Source organism: Harmonia axyridis, chromosome 5, assembly GCF_914767665.1.
Source record: "Harmonia axyridis chromosome 5, icHarAxyr1.1, whole genome shotgun sequence".
Taxonomy (NCBI): Eukaryota; Metazoa; Arthropoda; class Insecta; order Coleoptera; family Coccinellidae; genus Harmonia; species Harmonia axyridis.
In genome coordinates, this window is record NC_059505.1 from 28,181,341 (window position 1) to 28,206,209 (window position 24,869).

The window sequence follows — 24,869 nt, forward strand, 5'->3', positions numbered from 1 at the left end:
TCGGCGGATGAGACATAGGGCCCCTTTGTGGCCGGTAATCCGGGGATTAGGTCCTTTCCTTTCACCCCGGAATTGATTCGGGTCGGAAAAATTGTTCGAGGAAGTGGCGCTTTGTATCAATCAACGTCGTAATTCGGGCTCTGGCTCAATCGAAACGTCGCGACGGCTCTCGCAGCGTCACGAGATCCCGCTCCTTTACACGTTCGCCGAATGAAATATCGCCCCCGTTCAAGAGGTGGAGGGGGGGGCTATCGGATCGATAGGGGTCTAATTTTTGCGGGAAAGCGATCGGAGGAAATTGGGGAATCATCTCGACGACAGATTGGGTGGTTTTTGCACTTTTTTTTCCACCGGTAAAAATTCAAGGTTCGCGGAATTTCAGTCGTAGGCTCTCAAAGTATATTACCTATACTTAATAACAATAATAATAATTTATTCGCACATGATGAAGTATTATATACATAGTTTATATGTATATATTTAATTTCACGGCATTCAGACAATTTTTCAATTCCGGAAAAAGTACCTACCGAGCAGGACTAAAACCCGCAACCTCCGAATTACTAGTGCGATGCTCTCGCCTTTGAGCTATCGAGGAAGATGAAGATTTTCTGCAATGAGGAACCACTGAGGGATTAGTGGTTTCCTCCTGTTATAGTCAAAATGCTTAGGCTGATGACACACAAAGAAAATTTGTCTCATTCAATTAATTTCATGCAACAATCACATAATCAGAGGAAGAAATGGATGCCACCGATGAAACAGCTATCCGTGAGGATAATCCAAGTTTTCCAGGAATCGAAAGAAGAAAAACTCAGAATGCGATCTTATTGAAGCAACCGCAACTTCGAACTGTCTCAGCGTAATTCACGTCGGAAAAAACCATGCGAAAATACAGGGCGCAAAGTCAGTTAATAAAACAAGACATACTTTTTGATACAATCGTTATTTGTTTTACTAGGCAGCAAAGTAGTAGATTGACTGCCGCGGCTGATAGTTCATAGCCGAGCCTAGCGAGGCTAGGAATTCAGCCAAGGCAGTCAATCGACTTTGCTGCCTAGTTGAACATGTAATTTTTTCTTTGATTGCTTATAATGATATATGTAGTATAAATCATTACAATCTCTACAATATTTTCATTTTTCCTGTAGTGATAAATGGAACAAAATTTGATAGAAACCTCAATTGTTGGAATGGTTGATTACTATGGTCCAGAATAATTTTAATTTGATAATTTATGAAATATAAAAAAATAATAATATGAAATATAAATAATAAATATGAATATAAAAATATTAAAATATGATTTCATATGGAATTGAACTGATGCCTGTGAGGAATAACTGGACTCCTTAAAAAAAAAATTCAGATCAATTAGACCGAGTAAGACTACGAAATTTTATTCTGTCGAGGGCGCTCAAATGTTTGGCGGCGATCTACTGAAATATTTCCGAAAGTTCCTTCAGAAAAATCGAGTATATTTCAAATAAAATAGAGCATAGCTTTCATAGAAAAGCAATAAGCCCGGCTAGCTCAGTCGCTAATTTACCTGTTTAACGTAAACAGTGATTATGACACATATAACGTCATTCGAAAGATGGTGCAAGAGAAATCAGAAAATAATCAATAATTAAATACTGGTCATTAGACTCAAGGATATTAAAATACAGGTTTAAGTTTGTACACGTGGCATCCACAACAATTCGGCCAATAAGAATCGTCATGCATGACGAATTTTGAGAATTCTGATTACCTGTTATGAAGTCCAAAATTGCAAATAGAAGCAACAAGCCCGGCTAGCTCAGTCGGTAGAGCATGAGACTCTTAATCTCAGGGTCGTGGGTTCGAGCCCCACGTTGGGCGCATATTCTTTTTCTATTTGCGGCACAACATGACTCAAGATTATTCTCGTATTCGAAATTAAGTCTATTTGCCAAGAGGTAGCGTGGCCGAGCGGTCTAAGGCGCTGGTTTAAGGCACCAGTCTCTTCGGAGGCGTGGGTTCGAATCCCACCGCTGCCATTATTTTGCAAAAAAAAAGTTGATATTCAACAAAATATATAATAATATGACAGATATAGACATAATGAGTTCAAAATGTATCTCCAATGACGTGTAAGACTTGGAAGCCGATCTTCCAGTGTTGGAATTGCCTTCTGCAACGAGTATTAGACTATATTTCTCCATTTCAGTCAAGTTTCATGAAATATAGTCGAAATTCAATGGAAAATTCAGATTATACATCCTAGTGACATTTGTATGTTATCTTGGCAGTTGGTGTGACTGTTACGACAATTGACATATTACGGAATTTGAATTTCAATTGTACGTTTCGAATTTTGGATTAATTCATAATTACGCATTAAATTCTTGTATTAAGTCTGACGAAATCGATTTAACACCACCAGAATTAAGAGAAATTACGAATAATGTCGCAAATCATTTCACTTAATCCAAATTATATTATATTGACAGTTGACGTGTGTTTAAATTTGATAGGATCGGAAGTCAGTGTAGGCAACAACAAAACGAAAATATAACTGGAAACAATAATGTAATAGGTTCATTACGATACTGAAAGAGAGAAGAGTATATTCTAAAACAAGTTGCAGAATGTGCTCTTATTCCAACACGAATGCGAAATTTGAAAATGAGCGACGAAGGAGCGAGTGTTGGAATTGCAACATCTGCAACGAGTTTTAGATGATATTTTCTCTATTCAGTCAAGTTTTCTGAAATATGGTCGAAATTCAATGAAAAATTCAGATTATATATCCTAGTGACTTTTGTATTGTATCTTGGCAGTTGGTGTGAGTGTTACGAAAATTGACAGATTACGGAATTTGAATATGAATCGTACGTTTCGAATTCTGTAATAATTGATAATTACGCATTAAATTCGTAAATTATGTCTGACGAAATCGATTTAACACCACCAGAATCAAGAGAAATTGCGAATAATGTTGCAAATCCTTTCACTATATCCAAATTATATTATATTGACAATTATTGACGTTTGTTGAAATTTGCTAGGATTGGAAGACAGTATAGACAATCATAAAACGAAAAATATAACTGAAAACGATGCTGTAATGAGTTCATTATAGCACTGTTTTTTGAAACTGTAATGAACTCATTACGATACTGAAATAGAGAAAATTATTTTACTTTCTCGACTATGGTCGAAGATGGAGATCAACAAGATTATAAACGAAATGAAAACTTCAATTGCTATCTCAGAATTTTGACCCATTGAAATAATAATATTTCCAACCAATAATATAAATCCCAAAACGTGGTCTTTATTTTAAAGTTAGTTAAAATAAGAAGATTTCAACTCTCTGTAGATCGTAAAGTAAGCGTTGGCGGATACATGTTTATGGACAAAAACGCCTTATATCGACCTCAAAAATACACCTCTAACTGGTTTTTGAAATACCCAGTATGTGATCTAATTAATTCGAAAATAACGAGCCCTAGAACATTCCCCTGTACAACACCCAAACCCCGTCAAATCCCCGATTAACCGAATAAATCCTGCTATCGTCACAACGCAAACACGGACCCACTAACTCCTTATACTAACGCGAAGTATCGATATCCGGCCGGTATAAACACATCCCAGCGAAACGCCACTATCAATCGACATCTCCAGGAAGTCTCGGACGTAATATATTCACCGGCTGATTCAAATGTCCGGTTTGTCCAGACGTATTTTCCAATTCCGGGATCGTCCGTCGCGCGATGATCGCCGGTCCGGCGAGGTTCGTGAGAGCAGCGTGGTGGGGGAAGGGGTGGGGGTCGGTATTGACGGTGGTCGCCATTCGAATTCTGGCCGCGATAACGTTGATTGTCCGGACAAAGCGGAGGCGTATTTGACAGGTCGACTGCATAAAGGGCCCCTCGGACGTGACGATTCTCGGGCCCGGCTCCCTCTCTCGCCCCCCGTTCACTTCCGAATTATTGATGGTCCGGAATCTTCGAATCTCCGGGGCGCCGCATGAATGCCCGACTCTCTCGGCCTTCCCGATGTTATCTAAGCCGTCGAAGGGAATAAACCACGGAATATTTCCCTCGGTCGGGTCGGGTTGGGACGGATACGTAGTCCGAATAGGTTTATAATTCGATTCTCGGAAGGAAAGTTCACAGAAATTGTTTGGCGCTTTTGGATATTCGCGAATTGATGTACATTACATCATATTTAACGCAGTTATGACAGTAGCAAAAATATCAGCTATATGCTGATATTTAAATAAATAAATAATATATAAAGATTTAAAAAAATACAAAATCTGATAGATACTACTAGATAGATAGATAATTATTCAGGAAAGTCTATACAAATATAAATTCAAATTTGTCTAAACCAGACACCTTAGCTAGGCTTGTGTTGAGTAGCATGATTCAAACTGAATGTTATTAAATGTAATAAGGTAATCTATTCAAGATGAGCACAACTCCCACCACTAAGGGCGTCCAAATTGTCACGCTGCAGCACATGTACTATTTCAAGCAATGAAAGTGAGCAAATCGACACATACTATTTCATAGGACCATCAACGCATACTTGTATTTATTCAAATGGACTGGTAAGGCAATAAATTCCCCGCTGACCCTATGCTTCCTAATTGATTTCTGGGAACTTGGAAAATTCTTGAGTATTAGAAATATTCAAGTAGGTTTGAATATATTTCATTCAAATAAAAAACTCAATCAAACCACGAACTGAAACCGAGTGAAAATTCTCATTTTATCAATTATCCTACGGATCGCACTGCTCTATGCGAATCATAAGAAAGATCATAAAGAGCCAATGAAAATAACCAAATCAGCATGCAGAAGAACGTGGACTATATCAGTCAATAGAAACAACCAAATCTAATGTTTAAACACATCTTTACTCGTCATTTAACAACAAAAAGTGTTACTTCATTATTTCAATAGAATTAAATATCACAAATTTTGTCATATCGGCCTCTTTTGTAATGATATCGGAGTTGCCTTTTTTATTGTTTCTCAAACTAGTCCCCATGAAGATTAATACATTTTTCCATACGTAAACCCATTTTCTAATAGTTATTTATAATACAAGTGCAGAAGGTATTGATATTCTTCCACGAGTTCAAAATTCAAAAACGAGCCACGAAGTGGCGAGTTTTTGAACGAGTGGTAGAATGAGCCTTCTGTACGAGTATTATACATTATTTTCTCTAATTCATTGCATTTTCATTGAAATTAATGAAATATTTCCATAAATATAATTTAGTGATTTTTGCATTGGAAAATGTTGGTTGGCAGAACTGATTTCTTTAAGGCAAATTGATGAATTGACAGATAAAGCCGTGGCGGAAAGTTCGGAGTACCAACATAGAATAATAAAATATAACCATGAAAACTGTGCGTTTCGGATATATTCTCGCACGATTTTGTTCTACAAGATGTGGAAGAATGAACTGAATAACCACAGAATTAGAGAAACGATTTTTCCAGCCCGAATGAGATAGCACCAAAACACGCATTTTGAAGGCATCAACGGCCTCTTCTGACGAAGAAAATAGATAAAATGCAATTAAACTTTTATGTGAAAGAACGAAAAGAAAGTCATTGAGTACTAAATTAGGACTTTACGGCGTATCGATTCGACGATTTGACCACTCCAAAATTCACTTATTCGAGCCGAAGTCCATCAATTCCTAGGAGTTAATCAACATCGAAAAATATCATTGCAAAAGAAAATTGGGTAGAATGTTAAAAAGTTTTGAGTACGTTCACATTGTAAAATGTCTTACTTCAGGATGTTGACTTTTTGTTATCAGACTTGACAATCACCAAAATATAAAAGACAACCCTCGTAGTTTGGCAATACAGAAGCTAAAGAGAAAATGTACTATTTTACAAAGCAATATCAAGAGTAAAGAGAAAAGAATGTCGCGTCAGAACCAATGACTGTAATGAACTGAAATATTCCATAAGAGTGAATAACAATTTATATTAGGATAAAGAATGATTTTTCGTGAACACGTCTAATTAGGAGATAAATTGACTAGAGCTGTGGATCTAAATCATCCGTGGTGTTGTACAAATATACACGAATAGAAATGAATGAAATTAAGATTAATTCGTTTCGATGTTATTCGTTCCAAAATATCTCATAATTAAATTTTGGCATGAATCCGGTTCTTCAACATCTAGGTCATGTTTCTTCAGGAAATGAATCTATTATATAGTTGCAGAGTGACATTCCAAATATTTGGAAGAGTGAACACAACTTTTTGAATGATCTATAAAATATATAAAGAAGGTTAACGTTGTAGTTATCTTGAAGGAATAAACAGATTGTTAATTGGTGTTCATTTACAAAACTTAGAGAAATTGTCATAGCTAAGGTCAAAAATTGGACCGAGATTTCTATGCGAATAACCAAATGATTTCCAAGTTTAAATGTTGAATGCCGTCTGGAAAATTTTGAAGGTTGCCGTTCTTTCAATATTCAAATGGGGAAGGTTATAGGCAAATATTGAGAATATAACCTCACGGCAAGCTCAATGGCTGCCGAAGGTTATTTAAAGGAATCTTTCAGGAAGAAAGTGGACATAGCAACTAAAATATTTCGATGGGGAAGTGTCGAAGCTAAATCTGTTAATATTATTGCCGAATGTGAAAACATCAATCTCGTTGACTATTCCGGTGATATAATACAAGGTGTCTCATCCAAAAGTGTCCACCCTCAATAACTCAACAACGAATCAGATTTATGAAAACACTCAAACCGATAAAACTGAATGAAACAGAGATATTCCAATTGATCGTAGCGGGTGTTTTTTTTCGAGGTATATAACTTTAAGTTGCCATTACTGTTCAAGATGGCGACCGATTCAACAGCTGTCAATTGATTTATTCTCAGTCACCTCTAAATAAAACTTCCAGGTCATAAAATTAAAAACTAAAAAATAGGTATAATCCACAATTCAATTATCTTCAAAGTACAATAAATATTTGTAAAAACACATGGCAACAAAACGTAAACACTCAGAAACTATGGAAATTGACACCGACAACAAATTAAAACTACTGAAACTTGTTGTCGGTGTCAATTTCCATAGTTTCTGAGTGTTTACGTTCCTGTTGCCATGTGTTTCTACAGTTATTTATTGTGTACTTTGAAGATAATTGAATTGTGGATTATACCTATTTTTTAGTTTTTAATTGTATGACCTGGAAGTTTTTTTTAGAGGTGACTCTCATTGTTATGGTTCTGCCTAACTTTTCATTGTTAGGCTCAGATTAATGAGTTTTTTGATTTTTTATAGTCTTTCGTAATAAAAAAAAATTGTTTCCAGTGCCCTGAAGATGGCCATGTAAATGACCAAAAGCTAGGCCAAATTTAATAAAAAGCTTAATAAGATCTGTAAGTGACTGTTCGATATTGAATCGAATTTTCGCGGGTTGTTTTTAAATTGACGGAGTACGAGGATTTGAGAGGAATTATCTCCATATTGAAATCCTTTCTCAGATCCTGACTTTCCCATCCCCTCCATAATTTTAACACACTTGGTTTACCGCATCCACAACGGACGTTACGCACTGTCATTTTCAATGGTTTTTCGCTAATCCTAAATAAGGAAAAAATCGCAGTTTCGCACAAAAACTCAATTAGTTTTTAAGTTCGTTAACAGCTTCGTGAGAGGACAAATCATAGTTAAGTGAAGAATATTGTTTAGTTTAAGTTTGAAAGGTGGAAAATCGGAGAATCAACGGAGACCAGGTGAGTCCCTTTCCTGTTAGAATTTTCCTTTTTATTGCTGACTGTCCCGGGTGGTATTTCCTCTCAAATCTCAGAAATTAAGCGAATTTCATTTTTTTTGTATCGGATAAATCACAAACTTGTGTGGCGGAGCAATCCAATCAATAATACCGTACTCAATAAAGTCCACTAGAATAACTTATAAATAGAATTTGGATTGATCCGTAACAGTGACTACAAACCCAATATATTATTCCTTTGATATAATTAGTGTTTCTTCATTCTTATTATGGGTGGCATATTTCAACTTTCATCGCTAGGTTAAATGGACAGTTTCGAAGCGTCAGCACGCTAGTAAGACGGAAAGATAGATAAAGAAGTGATAATCTCCCTTAAACTACTTGTATATTTCTGAACAAACACATCTAAATACTTCATCTCGAAATCCATCTTCATCTCTCGACCTCTGCAACCGTTCATCCGCGCCGTATCGTACACCGTTCCATTTCCAGCTAGAAAGTAGGGGGAGGGGGGGTATTCGAGTATATTGTTTCCCGACTCGAACCCACCCCCCCACCAAACATGAACGCGAATCCGAACACGCAAACAGCCGCTAGCTAATAAACATCCCCGAAAAACGATTAACAAAATAACAAGTTTTCCGGGATGTTTGAGTAAGTCATAAACGGCGCGCGCGGGACGGGAGATACACGGAAATGCGATACGACGGCGGGGCAGGGCGGGGGCGGCGGAAGAAAAGCCGCCCCCCCGTCTCTAATTAGCATGATGCATCGACTGATGCTAATTGTAGTTTTTAGTCCGGTGCCGTGCCATCTCCGGGCCGAAGGCCGCGACAGTGAAGAGGAAGAAAAGCGGCACAGAGTTATTAATTAACGTCACGGGCGGGAAATTTATTCGATTCGGTGCTTTATTTCAAGACCGGGAGGACAAAGCGCGGCGAATTTATGTCGAGTGACTTTCGATCCCTTTCCTTCGGCACGGAATCACAGAAGAAAATAATTATCGTCTCCGCCTCCTCCGCCGTCCTTGTTTATAGAGGGTGAGCCGATTGGAGGAGGAGGGAGTTTTTGGCGTTCGGTTATCACTGGTAAATCCGACGCTGGAAGGGGAATTATTGCTCAATCCGTACGGAAATTAGCCGCGTTGCTTTATGGAAGGAATGCCGAGTGGAAGCTGGTTTTTTAGCTGTTTGAAGCTGGCACCACCAAATGCGAATTTTGTGATCAAATTTTCAGGATAGTTCGTCTATCGTAGATCCACGTTAGTCCACCATTTTTTTCAATTGTCCAGGCATCGTTTAGCATCTTTCCAATACTACTTGAATGTGCTCTCTGTAAAGACTTTTATGAAAATATACCTACTTAATTCATGTGGTTCCCAATAAGCAAGTTTCAAAATCAAAAGTTTGTTAAGCAGCCTGGGTAGCTCAGTCGGTAGAGCATTGGACTTTTAATCCAAGGGTCCAGGGTTCAAGTCCCTGCTCGGGCGAAACATTTTTGAAAAATAGCTTGAAATCAAAGATTTGCAAAAATGAAAATTGAAAGCAATTTAAAATGGAAGAACCTGCCAATGCATACATAAAATACTGAAATATAAAATCACAAGACTGTATCCATGATTTGCTGGAAGAGGAATTATTGCTCAATCCGTATGGATATTAGCTGTATGGAGGGAATGCCGCGTGGAAGCGGGTTCGTTAGCTGTGTGAAACTGGCACTCCGAAATGCGAATTTTGGGATCAAAATTTCAGGATAGTTTGTCCGTCGTAGGTCCACGTTAGTCCACCATTTTTTTCCTTTGTCCAGGCATCGGTCGAAATATATGAGAAAAGACATCTTTTCTGTTCATTTTCTGAGCAGCACCCCCAAAGTGCCATTTTTATTATTATTATTTGAACTGGGGTCGTTGTGGCTCGGTAAGCCTTCCGACCATGTAGATCTTTTGTTCTCTACCTTACTCATTCATGGAAACCCAAGGAGGTCGTCAATGACGTTGATAAAACTGACAACCTCCTTAGGGGCCTTGGCCGTTACCTTTCGGGTATCCAGGACCGCGACTTCCCCATATGATTGGTCCTTAGGCCAGGCAGCTCTGGACACTTGCATACCACGTGTTCAGCTGTTTCTGCTTATGATCCACAGAGCCTGCAAATCTCATCTGCTGACTTTCCCATACCGTACAAATGATGTTTGTACCGACAGTGTCACGTCAGCAGTCCCTCCATCGCCCGAAGCTTGGCTCGTGACAGCTTCAAGATCTTTCTGGCGTAGGTAGGTGAAATCATCACGAATTTCTTGGCCTGAGTAAGTCCAGGAGTTTAAGTCCAGTGGGTTATTCTGTTATTCAACTCCCATTGCTGGACCGCAGCCTTATACTGGTCTTTTCCTAGCCCACAGGAAAAGACCCAAGACCCAATATCAATCAATCAATAAGTTTATTAAGACCCAAGTTACCAAAAAAGCGTTTTAAATGAAATAGATCGTTTGTCCAACGTTAGTCCATTTCTTTCCACCGAATAATTTCATTTTTCCAACCAGAGAAAACAAAAAAGACTATTCGAAGTTACGGGTAGTGTGAAGTTGGCACTCCAAATGCTTATTTTGAGGTCAAAACTTCAGGATCGTTTGTCCATCGTTAGTCCACCCAATAATTCTATTTGTCCACCCACAGAAATAAAATAATCGATCATTCGAAATTTCGGAAAGTGTGAAGTTGGCATCCCCAAATGCGAATTTGAGTTCAAAAATGTCAGTATCGTTTGTCCAACGTTAGTCCACTTTTGTCCACCCTATAATTTCATTTGTCCAACCACAGAAAAAAAAAATCGACCGTTCGAAGTTACGCTAAGTGTGAAGTTGGCATCCTCAAATGCGAATTTTGAGGTCAAAATGACAGGATCGTTTGTCCATCGTTAGTCCACCCAATAATTTCATTTGTCCACCCACAGAAATGAAAAAAATCGATCATTCTAAATTATGGGAAGTGTGACGTTGGCACCCTCAAATGCGAATTTTGAGATCAAATTTTCAAGATCGTCCATCGTAGGTTCACGTTTGTCCACCTTTTTTTTCATCTTTCCAGGTACCGTTCGTTCCGTTTTCTGAGAAGCACCGCCAAATTGCGAAGAAGTGTTTTGAATGGTATAGATCGTTGTGCAACGTTTGTCCACTTTTGTAATAATTTCATTTGTCCAACCACAGAAACCAAAAAATCGACCATTCGAAGTTAGGGAAAGTGTGAAGTTGTTGTACCGCCAAAGGCGAATTTTGAGGTCAAAATATCAAGATCGTTCGTCCACCAATAATTTCATTTATCCACCTATAGAAATTAAAAAAAACAACAATCGAAATTTCGGAATGTGAGAAGTTGGCATCCCCAAATGCGAATTTTGTGGTCAAATATTTAGGATCGTTTTCCATAGTAGGTCCACTTTTGTTAACCTGCTTTTTCATTTGTCCAGACACCGTTCAAGAGATATGTAAAAAACAAGTTATTTCCGATAACGTGTTTTAAAAAGCAAAGGCCGTTTCTCTATCATGAGTCCGATTAAATTGAGCCTTCTATTTCTTGGATGAGATCTTCATTCAAAGAATTTTTTTTTAATATAATTCACGTTGTACCTTTCCAATAAGGAAACTGTGAAATCTAAGTTTCATTGAGCAGCCCGGGTAGCTCAGTCGGTAGAGCATTGGACTTTTAATCCAAGGGTCCAGGGTTCAAGTCCCTGCTCGGGCGAAACGTTTTTGCAGAATACCTTGAGAATCAAAGATTTGCAAAAATGAAAATTGATAGCAATTTGAAATGCAAGAACCTGCCAATACATACATAGAATACTGAAAAATAAGATCACTCGACTTCATCCATAATTTGATATTAGTTATTGGAACTTAATTCGATATTCATAATATTCATAATTCTAATTTAGGTTGATGAAATATTTTGGATCTTTTTATTGTTATTCCAATATTTCTTGAATGAGATCTTCATTCAAAGAATTTTTTTTCATACAATTCATCTTCTTCCTTCCAAACAAGAAAGCTTTGAAGTCATATTTTTCTTGAGCAGCCCGGGTAGCTCAGTCGGTAGAGCATTGGACTTTTAATCCAAGGGTCCAGGGTTCAAGTCCCTGCTCGGGCGAAACGTTTTTGCAGGATACCTTGAGAATCAAAGATTTGCAAAAATGAAAATTCATAGCAATTTCAAATGCAAGAACCCTCTGAGCAAGAACCTGCCAATCCATACATAAAATACTGAAAGATAAGATCACTCGACTTCATCCATAATTTGATATTAGTTATTGGCAAATTAATTCGATATTCCAATTTTAATTTAGGTCGATGAAATATTTCGGATCTTTTTCTTGTTATTCCAATATTTCTTGGATGAGATCTTCATTCGAAGAATTTTTTCATTATAATTCATGTTCATCTATCCCAACAATTAAGCTTTGAAACCAAAATTATATTAAGCAGCCCGGGTAGCTCAGTCGGTAGAGCATTGGACTTTTAATCCAAGGGTCCAGGGTTCAAGTCCCTGCTCGGGCGAAACGTTTTTGCAAAATACCTTGAAAATCAAAGATTTACAAAAATGAAAATTTATAGCAATTTGAAATGCAAAAATCTGTCAATACATACATAAAATACTGAAATACTAAATCAAATGGCTTCATCCGTGAAATGATATGATTCATTGGCAAAATAAATCGATATTAATAATTGTAATTTAGGTCGATAAAATCTTTTCGGAACCATATCGTCATAGGAATTCTTTCTCCCTAATACAGAATTTGAAAATTATATTTGGATTTTTCAAAACCCTTAGTTCTTGAGTTTGGGTGGTTAAACTGTCTGTTCAACATCACATTTTGACGGTAAGGTTCAATATTACATTATTTCTTGAATAAAGAACCGATTTTGAATATTTTAACTGAATAACATGAATAACTTTCAAACTAACCAACACTCGACATCACTTCCTTATTCAAAAAATGTTGGGGTTTGATGACTGCTTCATGGCGGTCAAACTCATGATAGAAAATTCGTCCCCCTCAAAACAGAAGTTGACCTATATTTTTGAAATCTTCGAAAATGCTTCGTTCCTGAATTCTGGAAGGGATCAAATTTTTGTTGGTACACCCTGTATAGAATAACCATGTGAAGCTTCATGTGAAAAATCGTGTTGATGGCATCATGAAAACCATAAAAAAATTCAAGAAGGATATCGAAAAAAAAATAACGGAGAAACCACTGACGGGAAATTAAGAGCTTTCCTCATTAAACTTAAGATCCAATCATTTACAGTTCACACACGACGAGCTTCGCGATCCGACAAATCCGTCCCCTTTAGGGAAACCCTGCCCGAAAAAAAAAACTCCGAAAAAAAGGGCCCAAGTGCCTTCCGAAGATAGAAGAGAGGAAAAATCAACTGGGGAAAACCGTCGGCGATTAGCAATTAGCGAGCAATCAGCCCCGGTGTTTACGTATGGGGGTGGCCGGGCCGCCGACGAGGGTGCTGGCGGAGCGGAATAACGCGCCCTGGGCCACCGGACGCTGCAATTCCGGCCGTACGTGTCCGTCATACGAATCGGCCCGGGGACCGACGACGGGGCACCCTCTGGATTTTCAGCCGACCAACCTCGTTTTTGATTTAATTGCCGCCCCGGTCATGACCGAAATAATTCATCTTCGGGTGGTCTCTCTCCCGTTTGCGCCGTAAAAAGTCGAAAATATTCAATCGCTTATAGTTAACTCGGCCGGCGTTCGTGGCGAGAATTCTCGGCCGTGGCGGCGGCTGGAAACGGCGGACGGCATTCTGATGTTCGAACGGACGCCTGATCGAGTTAGCATTTTTACGATCGAAGGTGAGATGAGAAAGGGGTTTATTTATTTTCGGGGGTAATGAAGGATGCCGTTTTAGTTTGGAATTGGAGTGTTTACGTGTGTGGTTACCTTTAGCTTTTAGAGTCCGCAGAGGAAACGAAGTATAACAGCCGATTTTACGAATCTTTAGTAGAACGAATTGATTAGAACACGATTCTATGCGCATAATTTAGTAGACCATCTCACATCTTAAAATCACACTCCTCCAATGGACTAGTTAAGTGATGTTGATAATACTATATTTGACACGATAGAATTAGAATATAGAGCAAAACTGATAAATCAGTGAAAAAATGTTGAAAATCCATCAATAAATGACTGAGAAAAGATTATTTCAATTTACGTATTTTAGCGCGGAACGTCTTTGGTCTGTGACTTCACGGCACTTGCCTGTGATCGCTACACCATAAATTACGTTTAAATACTTAGCCGCGCCAAGGCTCTCGCGCCGTTTGTAGTTGTACAGTGTAGTTTTAACTCGAGTTTTGTTTTTATATTACCATAATGGAAGAAGGCTTCGTGAAAGGACAAAGTGACAATTTGCCTAAAATAGATATATTCGCAGTGATGGAGTTTTTTTCTTCAAATCCATCTTATGTCAGTGCTGAAATAAAAGGAGTTAAACTTTTCAAGTAAGTATCTACTATTGAATTTGCTTCATCATGGTTCAACTTATAACGATGATTTATTTAAAAAACGTTTCAGAAACAGTTTGTAGTTGAGTACTGGTTGTTGAAGTCTATCAATGGCAAAACATATTTATGTGAGGAGTAAAAAGTGAAAAAAGAAAAAAGTAATTTATATGTATGTATATAGTAAGTTATTTCAGCCATCGTGTAATGAACAAAACACGACACGAACGGCACAAGTGATTGTACACCAATGAATTCGTAAGCACTCTGCGAATACCAGTCGTCTAGTGTGTGACGTCACGCCACTTACACGTACTATGAAATTATTCTTCCAAGCGCAACTTCAAAGTCCCATAACTTTTTCATTTCTAGAGATATTTCAATGATTCTTCCACATTTTTGTTTCATTTTACTTAAATTTTTAGAATCAATCCTTAACAAAAAAATGAAAACTATTCCATTGTTGCCCTACTGCATTTAGTTCTTATTGTGATACTTTTGTTCCCCATAGGTCCTTCTCTATATCTTTTATTTCCGAATATCATTATTTAAGATCGTTAATGTCATACGTTTAGGTATATGTAAACATAACGCTATCGAAATATCAGTCGATTTGTGTCTGCGTCATAAAGTAATTCTCGATTAAACATGTCAGCTTACGAGTCAAATTCTCGTCATTTGCTGGACGTTTTAATTTTCTGCTTCAATATGGAGAAATCTGCGGATGAGGCTCATCGAATGCTCTCAAATATCTATGGTGAGGCCGGCATTAGTGAAAGAACGTGCAGAAAATGGTTTCAACGCTTCAAGAACGGTGATTTTGACGTCGAAGACCAGCATGGCGGCGGAAGAGAGAAGATGCCGAATTGGAGACATTACTTGATCTAGACTCGTGTCATACCCAGTACAAATTGGCAGGATCATTAGGAGAGAACAACAAGGCACTTCAAAACGATTGAAAGTCATGGAAATGATTCCGAAACAAAGAAATTGGTTGCCGTACGAGTTGAAGCCGAGAGATGTTGAACGGCGTTTGCTTGCTTGTAAGGCAAAGACGGAAGGGATTTCTACATCGCATCGTGACTTGAAACGAGAAATGGGTTCATTATGATAATCCCAAGCGCAGAAAATCATTGGGATACCCCTGCCATTCTTCCACGTCGGACAAACCGAATATTCATGGTTCCAAGGTCATGCTCAATATCTGGTGGTACCAGCTCGACATAGTGTATTATGAGTTGTTAAAACCGACTGAAACAATCACAGGCGAACGTTATCGAACGCAATGAATGCGCTTGAGTCAAACATTGAACGACAAACGACCGCAATACAACGAGAGACATGATGAAGTGATTTTACAGCATGACAATGCTCGACTCCATGTTGCGAAAATGGTCACGCCATACTTAATATTACCACATCTTATTAAATGGGAAGCTCTTCCCCGCCAGACGTTGCTGTCACTCCGAGTATCACTTGTTTCGATCGATTGCACACGCCTGGTTGACCTACACTTCCTTTCTCATGAAAAAGTAAAAAATTGGAACGATTCATGGATCGCTTCAAAAGATGACCAGTTTTTTCAACGCGAAATTCGTACGCTGCCCGAAAGATGAGAAAAAGTAGTGGCCAGCGATGGACAATACTTTGAATCATAAATGTATAACCAGTTTTTTACAATAAAGCCTCGAAGCAGAAGCAAAGTTGTACGTCTATATATTAACAATTTGGGGATTACATTGTGGAATAGCGCAATTTTGAACTTAATGAAATGAAAATAGTACAGAGTATTTAAGTGCGAAAGGTGACAAGGAAAATCAAAAAAATGGGCTACTAAATTCAATATAAAGATGAAGAAAACATTTTTGCTCGTTATATCGAGTGTTGAAAAACAACGTTCAATATTCTGGGACCTAATTCCACATCTCAAAATAAGTAAAAAGTGAACCGTATTGGAAATATGAGCGATTATCGGTTTCAAATTATTAACTACTAGCGCACCAAATACGACAAAGAAGATTTAGATTCATTTTTGACTTCTAGTGTTTCACAGAAGATGTCATATATGAGATATGCCTCTGCATAAAGGCCACATGCTTCAGGATCGGTTCCGTTGGCATGAACATATATGAAAACATCAATATCACTCATTTCAATTTTAGAATAAAGCTTTTTTCATTTTCAGGAATAATAACTTTTTCTCCGATTGACAGCAAATATTGATTTTGCAGACACATATCAATAAGCAAAGTATTAATTTTCCTGACGAGGCAGCAAAATGATTATTCTCAATGAGAATAAAACATTCGACATTTTCTGATAATCAATATGAAATGAATATATCCGATATTTTTTAAAGAACTGTCAGATATATCATGTTGTCGAACTATAATTATTATTAGTATGGCCATCTACATTTCCATATCTACCAACCATTCCAATTGCGATTTCTATCCAATTTTGTTTTAATATATCACTACAGGAAAAATGAAAATATGGCCGGATATGTTATAATTTACAAATACAATAACCTACAAATATCATTATAAACTATCTCCAAAACTGCTAATTTGCGGACCTATGTTTATATAAAATTTTGCTTATTTTGAGGTCTATAATCAGCTCCCACAATATCGAAACTTTATTTTTCAACACCCGACCTACAACTAATTTCTGGATGAAATTTCCATAACAAATATTGATCTGATAATCATAATTATGGAATACACATAATATTCAATGTGGAAAAATTGAAACCTTGAAATTGAAAACTGTTTACTGTTAGGTTCATTCAATTTACTTCCTGGTATCTATCACGTGACCAAATAATATTCCAAAGCCCCAATCATTCAACCAGAGGGTGAAAGCTTTCGGCGTTCATTTGCCTGATTGAAAAGCGTGATTATCATATTGGATGATTGATTTTATGCATTGGCTAACGCCACCGTTCTGTGCGTAGATGTTATGCGAAATCAGTATTTCAGTTTCAGCATATTCGATGAGATCGAGATTTCAAAATGAGTACTTGTTCACTGACTGAGTAAAATTCTAGAACAATGGATATCACGTATCATTCCCATTTCGCCGAAAATTCTGTGAAGTATACTAAAAAGATGGATTCTGAGCAGAATTGAAAATTTTTCATTGAATGGTTCATTGATACAGGTTTATAAGGTTGAATAGTACAGGCAAATACTTCCGGAAATAAGAGTAGTTGTCGCAAAGTCGTAAAAAACAATTTTTATATCCACTGTTCAAGGGGGGAGTTAGCCATTTTTAAATCAACACGAATTGGTCATTAATGTCCATTATATCAGTGACGGCCCGTGCCCTCGAGATGTGGGTCGGCCACACACATATATATATATATATATATATATACACTTTCTCCACCTTTGCAAAAAAGGCTCAAATGTTTAAAACCAATGAAAATAACACGAAAATCTAGACCAATCGCATAAGGACAAATTATTGGAAAAGCCAAAAAATTTTTGCGTTTCCTTAATCCTATATTCCTATCATAAACCCATTGAGTAATTGTATGCAATAGCCGGCCGTAAAATGTTGTCGGTACCTTCTAGTTAATCCTATAGAGAGTAATAAACATGTATAAGTCGGAAATCCCAAAATTTCGAAAGCGCCCGTGGTCTGTAACTTTCCGGTAATGAAGGCCCATGACCCTTTTGAATCTTATCTTTATGTATCTAAACCGAGCAAGATGTGCTCATCTAATCTCTTGTCTATGCATCTAATTATAAAAAATATTTAATTTTTCGGTAAAAGATTCAATTTCGACATAATATCTATGAAATTGAAAAAACGGTATACATTTATCCCCTTTCGGTACATCGGGAGATCAGTTTCCAAATCAGTATAAATACCGGTAAATCGGTGTTTTCGGCAACACTGACGCGCACTTGCTTCTATTAGTTCTATTCAATTTCAAATACAAACAACTGCGAAGCCATGTGCATGCAATTATATACTGAGGTACGGCTGGCCGATCTTACCGCGAGGCGCGAATTACAGAACTTTTGAAATCAGGATGTTTTCAAAGTTAGGAATATATTAATTATATTTTCGTGATCAGAAAATCAATACCCAACTTCTTTCGAACGGCATAAATAAGTTCTTTTCTGATTAAGACGTAATATCCCATAATTAACCATTCATTTGAATATATTAATTATATTTTCATGATCTGAAAATCAATAGCTACTATCGAACGGCATAAATAAGTTCTTTTCTGATTAAGACATAATGTCTCATAATTAACCATTCATTTAATTATCAAATATTTGAAATAAACTGTGAAAAGTTGCTGCTTGACGCTCTGCAATAGGATAACCGGCCAGCCGACCCTGTGTATTGGGAAGCGCTCTAACATCGAGTTGTTGTGCCGTTCTACTGAGTGGTCGTATTCTGGGCGTATGTCGTAGTATCTTTTCCTTTACGTAGCGCTCTCAGTAGCGCTGGTTCCGCCATCGGCTCTTGGCCGACCTAACGTGATGAGATGCTTTCAGTGACATTCCAGGAGTTGCAATTGTATAATTGTAACATTTGTGTTACATTTCAGACCTAATGTTACGGTGGTACGTACAATTCTGGAATAACTTGTTTGGGGTGATGTTACGAAAAGTAACCATTTACGATTGTGTTTGTTACAATTTATGAAGGGAAATAACAACGCTGGATGCTTTGGAAATCGAATATTAGGTGGGTCCGAAAGAAAATATTGGCCGGTATAAGTTATATTTTCCTGTTCTGAGTGGAAATATTCATTACCGAGGGAATTTGGATATCGAAATCGATAACTCCGATTGAGTTTGAATGAATTGAATATCTAGAATTATTTTCTATTTCCCTATAATTTTTGGGTCGGCCCGGCCGACCCTGCCGACCCTGACGAGCCGTCACTGCATTATATTTGGTATTTTCAAAACTAGTACAATTGATTCATATTCCTCCTTCATGCTAAAACTAGTAGAATGACCACTAGAAATTGAAACATATTTGTTACTGTTATGCAAAAGAATACATTAAAAAGTATATTCTGCGAAGATTGTCCGGAGTGTATACTGTTAAACTCATTTTGCTAAAAGTCCTTTAGCATCGTTAAAGAATACCAGGTTACTTCGTTTGATTCAGGTGTAATTCCATGTATATATTTTGCCAATAAGATCCCAATTTTGATAAGAAATCTCGATTTTGGACTTGAAGATTCATTTCCTTATATTTGCCTAATAACAGAACCGACATCAATTAACCTGCATTTTAATAGCAATATGCACGAGCAAAATTCTTGTAAATTCCGAGGTTTCAATTTTCTGCTTCAATATAAAGAAATCTGCGGCTGAGGTTCATCGAATGCTATCAAATACCTATGGTGAGGACGCTTTTAGTGAAAGAGCGTGCCGAGAGTGGTTTCAAGTTTCAACGCTTCAAGAACGGTGATTTTGACGTCGAAGACCAGCATGGCGGTGAAAGAGAGAAGGTTTTCGAAGATTTAGGAACATTACTTGATCAAGACTCGTGTCTTACACAACAAGAATTGGCAGAAGCATTGGGAGTGACGCAATAAGCAATTTCAAAACCTGAAAGCCTGAAAATCAAGGGAATGAAACAAGGAAATTGGGTGCCGTACGAGTTGAAGCATAGAAATGTTGAACGGCGTTTGTTTGCTTGTGAACAGCTGCTTGCAAGGCAAAGACGTAAGGGATTTTCGCATCGCATTGTGACTGGAGACGAAAAATGGGTTCATTGCGATAATCTCAAGCGCAGGAAATCATGAGGATATCCCGGTCATGCTACCACGACAACGGCCAAACCGAATATTCACGGTTCCTAGGTCATGCTCAGTATTTGGTGGGACCAGCTCGGCGTAGAGTATTATGAGTTATTAAAATCGACTGAAACAATCACAGACGATCGTTATCGAACGCAATTAATGCGTTTGAGCCGAGCATTGAAATACAAACGGTTGCAATACAAGGAGAAACATGATAAAGTGATTTTAAACATGACAATGTTGCGAAAGTGGTCAAAATAAACTTGGAAACGTTGAAATGGGAAGTCCTATCCCACTCGCCGTATCCTCCAGACGTTGTTCCCTCGGACTATCACTTATTTCGATCAATATAATACGCCCTAGCTGACCAGCACTTCCGGTCTTATAAAAAAGTAAAATATTCTCAAAAGATGACAAGTTTTTTCAACGCAAGATTCGTACACTGTCCGAAAGATGGGAGAAAGTATTGATGGACAATACTTTGAATCATAAATGTATAACCAGTTTTCTACAGTAAAGCCTCGAATTTTGGAAAAGAATGGCGGAAGCAATGTTGTACGCGTATGTATATTACACAGGCCAACAAAATGAAAAAAAAAATTTGGTGCCAGAAATCTAACATCTGATTTTAGATGTTTTTAATGTGCTGATTCCAAAAATGCCACCAGATTTTTTCTATCAGCTCTAGTTTTTGAGATACACGTTACAGTGTTTCAATCAAGAAGAACTAAACGATCTTATAAGAGACCTGAATCTCTCAAAGGAATCTGCTGAATTACTTGCATCCAGATTAAAAGAAAAAAATCTACTTTGTCGAGGTACTAATATTACATTTTATCGTAAAAGAGATAAAGATCTGCTGCCTTTTTTCACTCAGGAAAATGACTACCAAGTCATTTTCCTGAGTGAAAAAAGGCAGCAGATCTTTATCTCTTTTACGAAATTCTGTAACAATATAAAAGGGCTCTTAGAAAAAATGGGTTTGCCTGAATACACTCCAGATGATTGGCGCCTTTTTATTGACAGTTCAAAACGTAGTTTAAAATGTGTTTTTTTACATAACGGTAACAAATATGGCTCAATTCCTATTGGTCATTCTACTACCATGAAGGAAGAATATGAAACAATAGCATTAGTTTTGAGAAAAATTAAATACGAAGAACATCAGTGGTCATTTTGTGTTGATTTAAAAATGGTTAACTTCCTCCTTGGACAGCAGAGTGGTTATACAAAATATCCTTGTTTTTTTGTGCCTTTGGGACAGCAGAGCTAAAAATGAGCACTGGGTTAACAAAAATTGGCCTCCAAGAGATGTCATGATTCAAGGAATACAAAACGTGATCAACGAACCTTTGGTTTCAAGAGAAAAAATCTTAGTTCCGCCCTTGCATATCAAGCTAGGCCTAATGAAGCAATTTGTGAAGGCCTTAAATCGAGATGGAAATTGTTTTGGGTATTTGTCACGTAAATTTCCTGGCATTAGCACGGAAAAACTAAAAGCTGGTATATTTGATAGTCCTCAAATAAGGCAACTTGTTAAAGATCCACAATTCACCACATCAATGAACGAGACTGAATCTAACGCTTGGAGTTCATTTGTTCAAGTAGTACAAAATTTTCTTGGCAATCATAAAGCAGAGAATTCCGTAGAATTAGTGGAAACTATGCTTTCAAATTTTAATATTCTCGGCTGTAACATGAGTATAAAAGTTCACTACCTCCACAGCCACCTAGATCGTTTTCCAGAAAACTTAGGTTATTGTAGTGAAGAACAGGGGGAAAGATTCCACCAGGATATTAAAACTATGGAAGATCGTTATCAAGGACGATGGGATAGCCACATGATGGCGGACTACTGCTGGAGCCTTCAGCGAGACTGCCCTAGTAAACTCCATTCTAGAAAATCGTATAAAAGAAAATTTTTATGTGATTAGTGACAAATGTAATTATGTAAATTAAGTTCTTGCAATGAATACTTAAATCCATGTGTCTTTGTTTTTTTAACTGTCAATAGTAATATTATATATTATAACAGTTATAACGTAAATTATATACACAATTTTTTAAAAAATCTCAAAAACTAGATCTGATAGACGAAATCTGAGAACTTTTTTACATTCTGCATCCAAAAATTACTCAGGAACAGTTAAAAAATCGCAGGCACCAAAATGTGTGTTGGCCTGTGTTATCATTAGAAACTGAAGAATGTTTCAATGTTAATTATTTCCCATAATTAAATCAAATAAGAAACATAAAAGGATTATATCAGTTGATGATACTTCTGGTACGGTATGTTGATGGTACTTCTGGTACGGTATGTCCGCAAAGTACAAATTCAAATACAGATCACAGTTTGAAATCTAATCGATTGGAATTATTTACTGCAAACTTTAAAATTTAATTCGACCAATTCAATCTCCTCTTACTTTCCCCCATAACTTGACATATTTCCAGAACGTTTTTTTTTTCGACCCGTGTGGTCTCGTTATCCTGGATGAGGATCCCGGTTATCCCGTCTTCACTAAACTGAACGGATCGTCCTAATGAGGTCGTCGTTCACTAATTACTACCCGTGAGTTTTCCTCCCTTTGTTAATACGGAACAACAATGTTCCCTAAAACCCTACCACTCCTTCGTTGGATTATCGTCGCACTTAATTCTACACCGGGGATGGGCTGGATTTATGTCGGTACAAATTAATGTAGGGCCTTTAAATATGTATGAATTAATCTTTTCTCGATATCCCTTTCATCTCTCGCGGGGCGATTTGATGTAATTCAATTCTGGTTTTGACTATGAATCTATGACGAGGTATTATGCGGTTGGTTCACGAATAAGTTTTCATTATGCATATAAAGGGTGCTTTTTTTAGAGCTATAGAACTTTAAATTGCAATAAAACAACGATGGATTATTCGATTGACATGAATTTTATTAATCCGCAAGATAATCTTGTGGCATTACATTTTAAATATGATTTCTGGCATATGACCGCCACGGATGGCTCGGATGTAGTCCAATCTGGACGTCCAATTTTCGATGGCTTTCTCCAACATTTGTGGCCGTATATCGGCAATAACACGGCGAATGTTGTCTTCCAAATGGTCAAGGGTTTGTGGCTTATCCGCATAGACCAATGACTTCACATAGCCCCACAGAAAGTAGTCTAGCGGCGGTAAATCACAAGATCTTGGAGGCCAATTCACAGGTCCAAAACGTGAAATTAGGCGGTCACCAAACGTGTCTTTCATTGAATCGATTGTGGCACGAGCTGTGTGACATGTTGCGCCGTCTTGTTGGAACCACAACTCCTGGACATCATGGTTGTTAAATTCAGGAATGAAAAAGTTAGTAATCATAACTCTATACCGATCACCATTGACTGTAACGTTCTGGCCATCATCGTTTTCGATGAAGTACGGACCAATGATTCCACCAGCCCATAAAGCGCACCACACAGTCAGTTTTTCTGGATGTAACGGTGTTTCGACATACACTTGAGGATTAGCTTCACTCCAAATGCGACAGTTTTGTTTGTTGACGTAGCCATTCAACCAGAAGTGCGCTTCATCGCTAAACAAAATTCGCTTATGAAAATCGGGAACAACGGCAATCTCATTTTGGGCCCATTCGACGAATCTACGCCTTACTTGATGATCGTTTGGCTTCAATTCTTGCACGAGTTGGATTTTGTAAGCACGCAAACCAAGATCCTTTCGCAAAATCTTCCATAAAGTGGATGGACACAGATTCAATTCCTGTGCTCGATGGCGGATAGACTCATTCGGGTCTTCCTCAATGCTACGCTCTACATTAGCAATAGCTTCTTCTGTACGCACCGTATGGCGTCTCTGGGGATGCGAGTTATCAATAAGAGTAAACGCGGTGCAAATCAAATTAACTGCTCTGATTGACGATTTTGTCAACGATAAAATGGACGTAGTGCGCGATACGTATTCCGCACAGAACCATTATTTTCGAAATGAAATTGCACTATTTGCAAGCGTTGTTCAGGCGTGAGTCTATTCATGATGAATTGCCAAACCAAACTGAGAATAAATCACTTCACAGCTGTTAAATCGGTTACCATCTTGAACAGTAATGCCAACTTTAAGTTATATACCTCGAAAAAAAACACCCTATACATAGGCGTACAACTTTGCTTTCGCCGTTTTTTTCCCGAAATTCGAGGCTTTATTGTGAAAAACTGGTTATACATTTATGATTCAAAGTATTGTCCATCGTTGGCCTCTACTTTCTCCCATCCTAAGGGAAGCGTACGAATCCCACGTTGCCATAAATCTCATCCATGAATCTATCCAATTTTTTACTTCTTGCTGGTCAGTCAGGCAATTGATATTGATCGAAACAAGTGATAGTCCGAGGGAGCAACGTCTGGAGAATACGGCGGATGGGGTAGGACTTCCCATTTCAACGTTTCCAAGTATATCTTGACCATTATCGCATTATCATGCTGTAAAATCACTTCATCACATCTCTCGTTGTATTGCGGCCGTTTGCCGTTGAATGCGTTCGATAACTGATTGTTTCAGTCGGTTCTAACGACCCATAATACACTTGGCCGAGCTGGTCTCAGCAAACACTGAGTATGACCTTGGAACCGTGAATATCATGATCGGGTGATTCCCATGATTTTCTGCGCTTGGGATTATCATAATGAACCAATTTTTCGTTTCCAGTCATAATGCAATGCAGAATGCCTTTCTGTCTTTGCCTTGTAAGCAGCTGTACACAAGCAAACAAACGCCGTTTAACATTTTTTGTCTTCAACTCGTACGGCACCCAA

General features: G+C 37.7%; 1 protein-coding gene and 2 non-coding genes across 8 annotated transcripts in view; 2 read left to right on the forward strand and 1 right to left on the reverse strand.

Annotated features, from left to right (window-relative positions):
• Window positions 1–24,869, reverse strand: part of LOC123679897 (calmodulin-binding transcription activator 2) — a 274,862-nt gene that overhangs the window by 229,775 nt on the left and 20,218 nt on the right. The window lies entirely within an intron of this gene.
• Window positions 1,791–1,863, forward strand: Trnak-cuu. The gene has a single exon. It is a non-coding gene; the product is annotated as a tRNA-Lys (tRNA).
• Trnal-aag lies at window positions 1,940–2,021 on the forward strand. The gene has a single exon. It is a non-coding gene; the product is annotated as a tRNA-Leu (tRNA).